Source organism: Pinus tabuliformis, chromosome 4_2 (genome assembly GCF_031772625.1).
Source record: "Pinus tabuliformis cultivar Carrire ecotype Pingquan chromosome 4_2, CPIR1, whole genome shotgun sequence".
NCBI lineage: Eukaryota > Viridiplantae > Streptophyta > Pinopsida > Pinales > Pinaceae > Pinus > Pinus tabuliformis.
In genome coordinates, this window is record NC_142304.1 from 730,134,130 (window position 1) to 730,146,248 (window position 12,119).

Sequence of the window (12,119 nt, forward strand, 5' to 3'; positions counted from 1 at the left end):
CAACGCATACCATTCAAATGCACAACATTTGGAATAAACACATATATAGATTTGAATGAACTCCTTTTGTCGGCACAGCGTTAATATTCAACAGGCATTCAACTGTTATGGACAGCGTTACCACTCAACTGCATTAATATTCAAAAAACCATACGCATACCATTCAACTTCGAACCATACGCATTCAAATGTATTCAACACCACATTTGAACAACGCATATACCAAAGTCAGTTTAATGCAAAGACAAACTCTGACATAATGCACAGCGTTAATATGATTCAGTAACGCATACTAGGAGCTGGACCTTCATTGATGGCGGCGTATCTCTGCAGTGGCACTGTCAGGCCTCAGTGCTAAAACAGGAAATGATAGTGCTATAAAAAATTGACAGTATGGACAGATGTGCAGCGCTAGCAGAGGTAGGTTATTTCAGGTCTGAGGGGAATAAGGCAGAGTCAGAGGTCAGGTAGCATAGAACTGACATATATATAGAGACCACAAAACAAGTGGCTCAAATTGGAGTAGGACCAGCAATCGCCCGCTCTGATACCATCTTAAACACACATGGGAGCAGAACAATATGAATGATAAATCATGAGAGTACAATTTTTTATTAACAAGAGATATACATTTATAGTACAATATGTGACCGTTGGGTTTCACATCCCAAGGTCTCTTGGACTAATTAGTCTATTCAGCTTCCACACTAACCCATTGAGGATTAGGTGTCCAACAAATTAGACTCGGATTCACTGACTAACAATCCAACTTCCTCTTTCTGTGGTGATTCAAAATTGTTTTGAATAACTGAATGTTCATTCAATTGCCAAATATCATTGTACCACAGATACCAATAGAAATCCTCCGTAATCTCAGCATAGCCATGTGCAGCGTCCAAATATCGGCCATTGAATCTCTGTCCATATAATTGTTGATCATTATTCCATGTTCGTTTGGATAAATATGCTTTGCGAAGAAACCAAGCTCAGCGGGAACACTGTAGTAGTACGTCATGTCTCCTATATCACACACTGAGGTCGCTTCAGAATTTGATCTGTTTGCAGTTAATCCGACTTTGCTTATATGAACCCATCTGATCAGCGCTGCCTTTCTCTTCTGAGGATTCAATTTTATTTTCTGCTTGTGCCTCCAATCCAATTTCTTCTTCCCGGGCCTTTGTAACCACATTAAGCTCATTCACAGCATCTGTATCTTCGGGATTATTGTTATAAGCATCCAAATTATCGATCTCGTCGAGCAAGGCCATGAGATCCCTGTCTTGCGTCAATGCTAGTCCCCTATTCATTTGCTTCGTATCTGGCAGAGCCAGCCCGCCATTCTAATAGTCCTCTCTCGCTCGCTTATTCTAACAAATTTGGAGGGCGGAGGCCATCTCCTCAAAGAGCAGTGCTGCTATTAAAACAAGAACATATATGACAGAAAGCCTCGGTTTTGGAGTTGAACATATATCACAGAAAGCGTCCATTTTGGAGTTCGGTTACTAGAGTTTTCAACTCTAGGGGTTGTTAGGTGTTGCATGATCCAAGCAACACGTAATCACCTTTGAAGAAAAAAATAAAATTTGTTTTCTAGCAAAGCTATGAAGTTCTGTGGGTCAAACACGTAGTTAATATCACAGTAACATATAACACCATCTCTTGTTAAGCGTATAAACGAAGAACGTTTTTAGAAAAATATCCACGTCTTTTGTGCATACATGCAATTAATAGTATGTCAGGATATAACATTACAGCTACCAATTAAAAACTTAACCAAATAAGAGAAATTAAGGATGAGAAAAACATGCATACACAATAGAGGCTAGGTTGGTGGGAATTTTGAAAAATAATTCTATTGAATGCCAGCACTTAATCGAGGGTTTGTTTTATAGTTAGATTTGGAAATATTTTTTAGAAATTGAAAAATGCGCAGAGAGATTGTACAGCACAACACAAATCATACTATATATTATTCATCATAACAGTTACATATATATTGCACATAACACACTGACATCAACATATCTAGATCATGACTCCAATTCACTGCATAGGAACCTTCTATACTGACACCTAGGCACTCACAATGACAACTACACATGACATGGAAGCATTACTTCCAAAAAATGTAAACGACCTTTGTGCATTCACCAATATATCATTTTTCATAATAGAAAATGAGAGATAAAAACAAATGAATAATTTGTTCTATTTCTTATCATTCAACCATATCTGCAAAACAAAATCCACAAATAAAACATTCGCAAGAGCAACATTATTAAAAATATTTTTATATTTTGGCCAATTTGGTCCTTCTAAGTCTATCGCTCTTGATAAATATGTGTATTTGAATTCAAACATGTTATTTCTTCTCAATCCTTTTGAAGGATGTGTAAGAACGATATGCCAACTAGCCTTAGGTAGACTCATAGGTAGAATGAAATTCAATGAAAGAATAAAATCAATGAAATTAAAATAATTTATCCTTTTGCCTGTAATAAAGACTTTACATACATATAGGAATTTAATAAATTCAATTTCATCTTAGAGGTGTGGAAATGTTTTGTGAGTTGGAAAGTGTGAGGGCCTTGAGTTGGATGAGTGCCCATGATGAACCACCAACTCGTCCAGAGGCAAAAAACCAAACTCAGGTGACAGTCGTGTTTAACCGAACGCACATGGGCGAGTTAGAGGCACACACACATAATCAAGGGGCAAGTCACCCGAGCACGATTAACCAAAAAAATTCTATGGACAAAGTAGGTGCTCGCCAAACACAACAGGCAGATGGGCATGCAGATGGGCATGTAGATGACTGCACAGATGAGCGTTCGGATAGGCATGCACACGAGGGTGCCGACGGGAATGCGAACACAACATGTGGATGGATAGGTTGGCTCGGGTGTGCGGATGTGCAAGCCGACCCAAGCGGAAGTGAACAAATGTGACCCTTGGACAAGTTGCATGGGTGGAAGGTGTATATATTGGACAATGGCCATTCATTCAAGGCAACCAAGGAGCTCAACCAAAAGAGGAGTTCAACAAAAAACAAAGAGATGCGAATTACAGAGGCATGAGCCTAGCAAGGTTCGTTGACCACAGGAGGAAGAGGAAAATTGGATAAGGAAAAACCAAAGTGCATGGGGTCGAGTTTCCATAGGCAGACAGAGTTCCAAGAGGATTGTGTTTCCATAGGCAGTGAAGGCCGAGTTTTTGCAAATAGAATGCACAGACAAACTAGGTACATGTCGAGTTTCCACAGGCAAGGCTGAGCACTTAAGCATGTTCAGACAACCGAATTTTGGGGTTTCTTCGGAGAGTGCCAACACTATGGTTAGAAACAAATCGGGAAGATTTTTACTTGTATGTTTTGAAGCACAACAAGTTTGTTGAAATTTTAGAGGGAAGTGCACAACATTAAGGTGTGACTGTCCCATTGTAACAATATTTGCATCTTTGAATATTATAACAATTCAGGGCAAGGTTATTTGGGGAGTTTCTACCTCCCATGTAAATCTTCTCTACATTGTTTTGCATTGTTTATTTGTTAGTCCGCTACGTATCTAAATGAAGCTAATGTTGTTTGTTATACATAAGAAAAGAAGTGAACACTTAACAAGAATTAACTAAGTGTTGGTAGTTCGTAGTCTGAAAACTTAAGTAGTGAGAAGAAAAAATTTAGTCGGTGTCGCATGAGTTGTTAGTTAAGAAGGTTGGGCAGTCGCATTAAGAGCTGGGGCCGTGAAAAATGGTATCAAAGCTTTATTTGGGAAAAAAAATAGCAAAGATACATCTTCCCACTTCGTGGTTTGATGGTATCAGAGCCAGTTTTTGCAGAAAGTGGGCTAGAAAAAGTTGTTTGTAGTGCAACATAGTTTGGCAGGGGAAAGGCAATGAAGTGAGGGCCAATGCTTAACAATGGGAGATTATGATGAGACCTTATGCATTTGGGAAACAAGGGTCATTGGTTGTTGCATAACTTTTCTTGAAAATATGCGACCTTCCAACGGAAGGTTCGGATGCTTGTGACAAGGGTGGAACACGATAGAATTTGCAATGAATGAGTCATGCCTATCCAAATGGAGAATCGGTTAAATTCCTGACATGACTCGTGGACAAAACAAAGGAAGGGCACACCAAACCAAAGTAAGGAAACATTACATAATTGGGTAGACTTCTTCATTGTAGTTGTATAGAGGCCAAAAGGCAATCTTGGGAAAACGTTTATTGGGGGAGACAACGATGAAGGAAGATACCTGCGATGCGATATGAGGGTAAAGTGACTGAGAGCACTAACCTGGACAACGAAAATGATGTGATGAATAAATTTATGTTGAGTCTACTGGAGTGGACGATTTGGGTCGTCGAAGTCATGGTCATTGAGTTTAAGGGAGCATGACAGACTTCATGCAATGGCATCAAGCAGGGGAAGTTGTAGATATGTTGTGTATGGGCATCAAGGAGAAGTGCCAACGTAAGGATGTTGGGCAGGATGGACTTTCTGATGCGACATGATGACTTGAGATAGTTGCAGTTAATGAGGACTTCATACTATGGTGTTCTTGGAGCATTTAGTTCATTAAGGAGCTAAGGTTAGTTCGACACTTGATTTTGAAGCAGTATGGGACGTATACATTGGAAATAATATGTGATATGTTTGTGAGGAGTGACTTATTGAATGCGATACATACGAGATACTATGGAGTTGGATGGAGTTGCAACGATGAAGGTGCCTTGTTGGGAGCACTTAAGCATGCATGTTGTTGATGAGACTTAGCCACCTTTTCATGGGCATGGAGGTGGATTGGTTTATGGCCATGGGAAACACATAGACAAGATAATGAAGAAGGTTTAAATTTACCACTTTGACAGCATTGATGAGAAACATATTGTATAAGGGATGATGACTTCTTCATGGACCTAGATATGGCACATTCAGTGTTAGATTGATCGGAGGAGTTCTTGATCAAGTTGAGGATGTGAAAAAATGTCAGAGAAATAAATAAAGAAGGCATGCGAAGGTGCATTCTCATGGTGTTGATGTGATGGTTGTATTAGCTACCCAACTAGCTCGATTCATGGGGGTTTGCAAGTTCACGGATACATGGCAGAGTTGAGTTGGAGTATTACAGTAGCAGTTCACATGATCAGGATACATGGTGGATTGGCACAATATTATTTTTGACTGCAACATGTAGCCAAATTATAGGGAGAATCCTTCTACATGATTTGGCAGTATGGATGATTACAATGAGTTATGACCGATGACCATGGATTGAGGAGTCTTACCCACATATATTCATGATCCTTTGTGGAGGTTCGTGCAATGGAGAGTAGAGATTTCATATAGCATGAGCATATGATGTTGGAGCTACTGACATTTTGCAACGTTTGGTCTTGGCAATGGCGATTTCCGAGATGGTGTTGTCAAGTGTGACAACATTTTTAAAGTGGGGGAGGATGTCAGGGCCTTGAGTTGGATGAGCGCCCATGATGACCCACCAACTTGTGGAGAGTTGAAAAACTAAACCCATGAAACGGGTGTGTTTAACCGAACACACATGGGCAAGTCAGAGGAGCATGTGCACATAACCAAGGGTCGAGTCACCTCGGCACGTTTAACTAAAAACATCCAATGGGAAAGGTGGGTGCTCACCCAACACAACAAGTGTGGAGTGTAGCAGGTGTGCGAATGAATACGTGGTTGAGTGTTTGGACATGTTTGCGGACAAACTTATGGATGGGCGTTGAGATGGGTGTGGGAATGAGCATTCATAGAGGCGTGCAGACACAACGTGTAGATGGCTAGGTTGGTTGGGCTGTTCAGACATGCAAGTTGGCCCAAGTGGAAGTGACTGGACGCTACCCTTGGATGAGTCGCATGGGTGGAAGATGTATATATTGGACAATAGCCATTCGTTCAAGGCAACCAAGGAGTTGAGCCAAAAGAGGAGTTTGACAAAAAACAAATAGATGTGAATTATAAAGGCAAGAGGCTAGCAAGGATTGCTAACCACAGGAGGAAAAGTAAAATTAGCTAAGGCATAACGGAAGTGCAGGAGGGTGAGTTTCTGTAGACAGGTAAGGATGAGATTTTGCAGGAAGAACACAGAGGCAGACTAGGTACAGGCCAAGTTTCCGTAGGGAAGATCAAGCACTTGGGAAAATTTGGACAACCAAATTTTATGGTTTCTCTTCAGTGTGCCAACAGTAAGGTTGGGCACGAATTGGGCATATTTTTACTTGTGCACCTAGGTTGGAGGGAGTGTATGTTTGTTGAAATTTTGGAGGGTATTGCACAACATTAAGGCATGACTATCTTGTTGTAACAATATTTGTACTTTTTAAGATTATAATAGTTCATGACAAGCTTCTTTGGGGATTTTCCCTCTCCCATGTAAATCTTGTCTACGTTGTTTGCCACAAGGAAGAAAAAAGAAAAATTATAGTATAATTCAATATGTAACAACAACAGTACAACAACATGACAAAGCTGATGATCAACAATAGAACTATCTATGGAATCCAAGAGGACGTCAGTAGCAACAACTCATGGTCAGGAGACCATGAATTTTTTTTTTTCTTGGGAGTGTGATGGAGGAGCACTAGAGATTCCAAGTCATCAAGCGTTTTGGAGAGTCAACATGGAAAAGGAATTTTATTTCCTTAGTGTAAATAATTTTAATTTCTTTATTTCTTAAAGAACCATAGATATCGACAAGATTTTTAAGAAGAAAATATGCCTTTTAAGGTATCAAAATTTTAGGAAATAAATCATGACAGGTTGTAGAAGAAAACGTCTTGGTAGAAATTAGAAAGTTGATAGGATAAGAAAATTTTTAGAAATATTAGAAACTATTGGGGGTGCTTTTAGGATTTAGAAAATCTATGGATAGGCGAGATTTTTTCAATAAGCAAAAAGTGAGTCTACCTTGAAAATCATGAGTGATTTGTGGATTGATTTATGGATTTATAGAAATTTATTTTGTTTGTATATGTTATTATAAATATTGTAAGCCTAAGGGGAAAACTAATGGTCAAATGAATGTGAAATCAGGCGAAAGAGAGTGAATATAGAGAATGAATGCCTATGAGCATATGTATGTACAAAGCTATTTTAGTGAATGAGAGTTCATGCCTAATTGTGAATCTAAGAATTCTATGTGAAGTGTGATCTAATTAGTTGATTTCAAAGAAAGAATGGAAACATGTTTTGTGATTGACATATAAATCAAATCCAATAAACTTTGGATCATTGGATTAGCACAAAAATGTGGATTATTAGTTTTGTGACTGCTAAAAAAGATACCATTTTTTGTTATTCTAAAGATTGCAGGTTTGTGGAAGTGAACATAACGGGAAAAGTTGAATTTTCCTACATCAAGTTGCTTGAAAATTAAAGGGACATGATGATGAAATTTCATTGTAATTTACAGTCGACCTAAAGAATCCAAACGACCAGGGGTTTGTGACAACAATGAGAGGATTGGAAATACATTTCAATGAAAGTGGTATCAGAAAAATCACCATTTTACCTACAATAGTGGATTGGGACAAAGGATCAAGAAATGAGGTAATGAGTGCCAAGAAATTCTTCTTTTTGCAAGGTGAAGCACCATTGGAAGACTGCTATGGTAGAAGGGATGTGCAGATGTTAGAGTAGCACATAGAACAATAGTTAGAGAAGCATGAGGAGCAGAAATGGAGTAGCAAGTAGAGTAGACAAAAAAGTATGCAGGGTAGCCAATGCTATCACAACAATAGAGGCAAGTAGAGGACAGTCAGAAGGAAAAGGATTGAATTTCTTAGGGGTGAGAAAGAATTGCAGTAGGGGGGAGATGATAGGTCCATAAATTGTATATTTTATTAGGCCCATTTGATTATTTCTAGACACCTATAATATGCACTTGACCCCCTTACTTGCAAATTATAGAGTTAATTTGTAGTATTAATGAGTCCTTAGGAATTTGATTTATCCGTGCTTAGTATGTGCCCAATATTATTTATTTTTGTATAATATAGAGAGAATATTGACTAAATTCTGAATGAGACAATATACGAAATTTCTCCCTGCTACAAGATGGACTAAGATTGGATAATAAATAAACTAGATATTATGAAATTATTGAGCAGATTTTGGATATATAGTGATTGAGAAAATGTAGTAATGTGTTCCCTGTCATTAAATAAATATTCCTACTGTTTAGAACCATATCCACTTTTTGAGGGATTTTGGAGGGGAAAGTTTCCTCCTTTCAATGAGGATGCTTCCCAATCAATTTTTATAAGTATAAATTCGAATTAGCCTCTAGGGGCATGTATTTCTTACTCTTCTTGAGGAGAAAACTTGTTATTTAGCAAGTCTACTTTCATTTCTAGCAACAATGTACTTGGATTGACTCTAATAATAAAGTTTGGTGCCATTTTTTTCTTTTAAAGCTTGGTTTCCTTCATAGGAATCTAAGAATCCTTGGGCCTGGCCATGCCAGGAGCCTCAAAGCCCTGTTGTACAATTTATTTATTTTCTTTGAATGTATTTTTCACTTACATACCTTATTTCTGTATTTAGTATCATGTTTCCTTTGTTGTAGGTTATATTGGTTAAATTATTTAAATGTTCTTTTATAGGTTATTTATAGATTCACAAGAATGATGCATCCTTATAACACATTTTCAAGGTCATATCCATGATTGAGCTACTTGGATTGGTTTATTATTTCACAATTATGGAATTTTTGGAAGTATTTTGTTGCAAAATAATAGTAATTTTATGTTGAATTTTAGAAAATTTTAATGAACATATTTTTTATATTTTTCCACTTTTATTGAGTCTTAAAAAAAATCAAATTAATAAAAAAATTTATCCCACATCATTTTCACTTGATCAGGTTAAGCAAATGGTAGCTTAACTAGCTCACATATTCGTGAATTTCTAGTTTTTAGAGTAGTAAATTTATGCTATTTTTTAGCACATGTTAACAAGGGTATTTTGGAGATATTCCACTTTGTTTGGAGTCCTAGGAAATCCTAATTAATAAAAAAAATTATCCCATCTCATTTTTGTTTGATTTTATTTATCATTCGGTGAGATAACTTGGAGGACAAACTACCTAGTAGACTAGGTATTTTAATCTTTTCAAGTATAAAAAAAATCATAATATTTCTTGTGTAGGTGACACTATGGGTTTGAGGGGCTGAAAATTTTCATTTAAATTCCTTATCCTACCACTATTTCCTTCCTTTCTACCTCAACAACTCATCCAGAACACTGCCCACTGAGAGTACATTTATGGGTTGTTGAAGGCCATTATGTGGATGGGGACTTGTGCAACATGGGCCCTTGAAGGGTCCTAATATCGGAAAATGTCTCATTCAAACTTCTTCTACCCTTGATCACTACATCCTACCTTCAAATCACCCTTTCCACCCTGAGAATACTCATAGATCAAATCTTGTAGCAAAACAGGGCAATCTTGTAGCAATCCTGTAGCAATTTCGTAACATCCTGTAACACCATGTAAACTTGACCAGATTTTCTCTTGAAGCTTAATTTTTTCCTCCTATCCTTGAATAATCCCCCCTAGGCTCCTAAAATATGATTCATGAAGACTAAATACCACTTAGGGCTTGCCTTTTTACCCCTAGAACACATCTCAACAATTAGGATTAGTGGACAAATTTATTAAGTGGAGAACATGGTATGATTTTATTGATTTCCACATGAAGTATCTAATGAATTCTATCAATGGATCTAACCTTTTTGGAATGCAGTGACTGATTACATGCTCTTTCCTTCATAGCAGTTAGATTAGTTTTCTTTCTTTATTCTTAAGTTAGGTTTTCTATTTTAGGAACTATTATTTCCATTCCATGGACTAGGTTTCCTTTCAATGCAACATTTACATTCCACAAGTAGCTTAATATTTACATTTATGAAAGGAGTATAGCCCTTACATTTCTACAAATAGGGTTAGAATTTACATTTTAGCAAGCAATATTGCCATTTCTTGCAAATAGAGTAACAATTCCATTTCTGCAATTAGTTTAGGCTTTTCTTTTGTAACATTCACTTCATTGCATTAGGTCAACTAAGGAAGGACACATTGGATGTTGCACATATAGTGTCGACACCTCTAAAGTTTATATGAACACTAGGCTGATAATTTAAGTTGGTATCCTAAGGAGTTGCAACATTCTTGTTGCAATACTAGAGCTCATCAACCACACCCCTTTTCCTTTCTATTCTTATTATAGAAAAGTATGTATATGCACGTGTTTCATGACTAGTGCTATGTATTTCATACATTTTCTAGTAATGGTACGTGATCATTGTCTTACCTGTAAGTCGTAGTTTATTTGATAATGTATGAATATTTCAATAAGTTAAATTGGCATGAATGTTCTATAATTTCAAGGAAAAGATTAAGTGAATCTAAGCAATAAATATGCTGATGACAAAGCCATAATGCTTCTTTTCCAACAATGAATTATTGTTATCAAGCAATAAAATTCTATTAAATTAGTAACTTTTATAAGGAACCACTGTTATCATGATCTAATTTATTTATATGGTTGAAGAATTTACAGTCATGCTCATGCATAGTTAAATAGATATCTACTTCCATAGAAATTAATATTTATTTCTTACTATCTTAATATGCATAAAAGCCTATAATTAATTATACATAACTTCACTCATATAATGGTACTAATTTTTAATTGATCGTTGATAACAAATATTGATAAGAGTTTAGAAGAAAATTCTTAATTCAAAATAACAAACCCAAATTGGAGCACGATATTTCCACCATTAAATGTGAGTATGAACTACCCGTATCAAATTATTTGCATGTTTAGCAATAATATTAAACAAAAATAGAATTATGCATACTTCAATAAACTTATTGCAATATACCTTCAAAGATTAGTACAATAATTTGTCATTTGTATTGTATGCAATATGTTAGTATTGCAATTACCGAGAATGATTCCATGAAATGATAATTCAGTAAAGGATAGTGGAATATACTTAATAGATGATGCCACCAAATTATCGTAAATTTAACTAGCATTCAGAGTAATTCCATGACATGATACATTCAATCGTTATACATTATGATCATAATAAGCATCCTTATAATTTGTTAATGAGCAGTTAATAAGACCTGGCATATGACTCATTGCCTTATTTCTTATTCTTAACATTCGAGAGGGTTCTTTAATTCCTTTTAAATAATCTAGCATACTATCGACAACATCAAGGACAACCCATGCCTTCCTACACTCTTTTACTATCACATTGTTTTCATTATTGACAAAACAATGTGTGCATTCGTTTGTTTAAAAAAAATTTAAGAAATGCATTACAACTCCAAACATTTAACACAAGATTAAATGTTATAGTAAGAGTACGAATACAAGGACTGGTATTCAAACATAATCCACACTATCACCATTTACTATGAGTGTTCAAGATTATCCCTAATTTAATCAAATGTAACATAATTTCTAACTGTATTTTATCAACATAAGGACTCAATGCCATTTGCGCTATTATTCTTCAAAATATTCATTAGCACTATTATGAATTTCTTATTAATTGTAGTCTAATGCATACATTGCAATGTAATATCGTTAGTATCATACTTAAGCTTCACCCAATAGCACTATACCGCTACTCCCCGTTCTTATGTAACCCAAGAGGTTCTAATGTTGTAACCTGTGCTATGATACCACTTGCAACATCCCTCAGTATACCTCATACAAAATACACATGTTTAAAATATTTTACAATTTTTACTAGCATGTACCATCCCAGGAATGGCTTATCACATACTCTTTAACTAATCATCAAATGATATAATCACAATCATTAAGTGAAGTAACAGTAAAAAGGGAATATTTATTTGTGTAAAGGAATAATTGTTTTTGCAATTTGTTAACATAATCCATTCAACTACAAATTTTCATCATTAACATTGTTCAATTAATAAAGGCTTATAAAAACCATGATAAATGATATATTTTCCGACATTATTCAAGGTGACAATATCATTAGGATGATAAATTAGGAAACCACATAAATTAACATTGATATTACCTTGGAAACCCACAAGGGA

The 12,119-nt window shown here is 36.0% G+C and overlaps 1 pseudogene; it reads right to left on the reverse strand.

The window, feature by feature from the left end:
* Positions 1–722: 722 nt before the first annotated feature.
* LOC149171676 (uncharacterized) lies at positions 723–1,394 on the reverse strand (annotated as a pseudogene).
* Between the last annotated feature and the right edge of the window lie 10,725 nt (positions 1,395–12,119).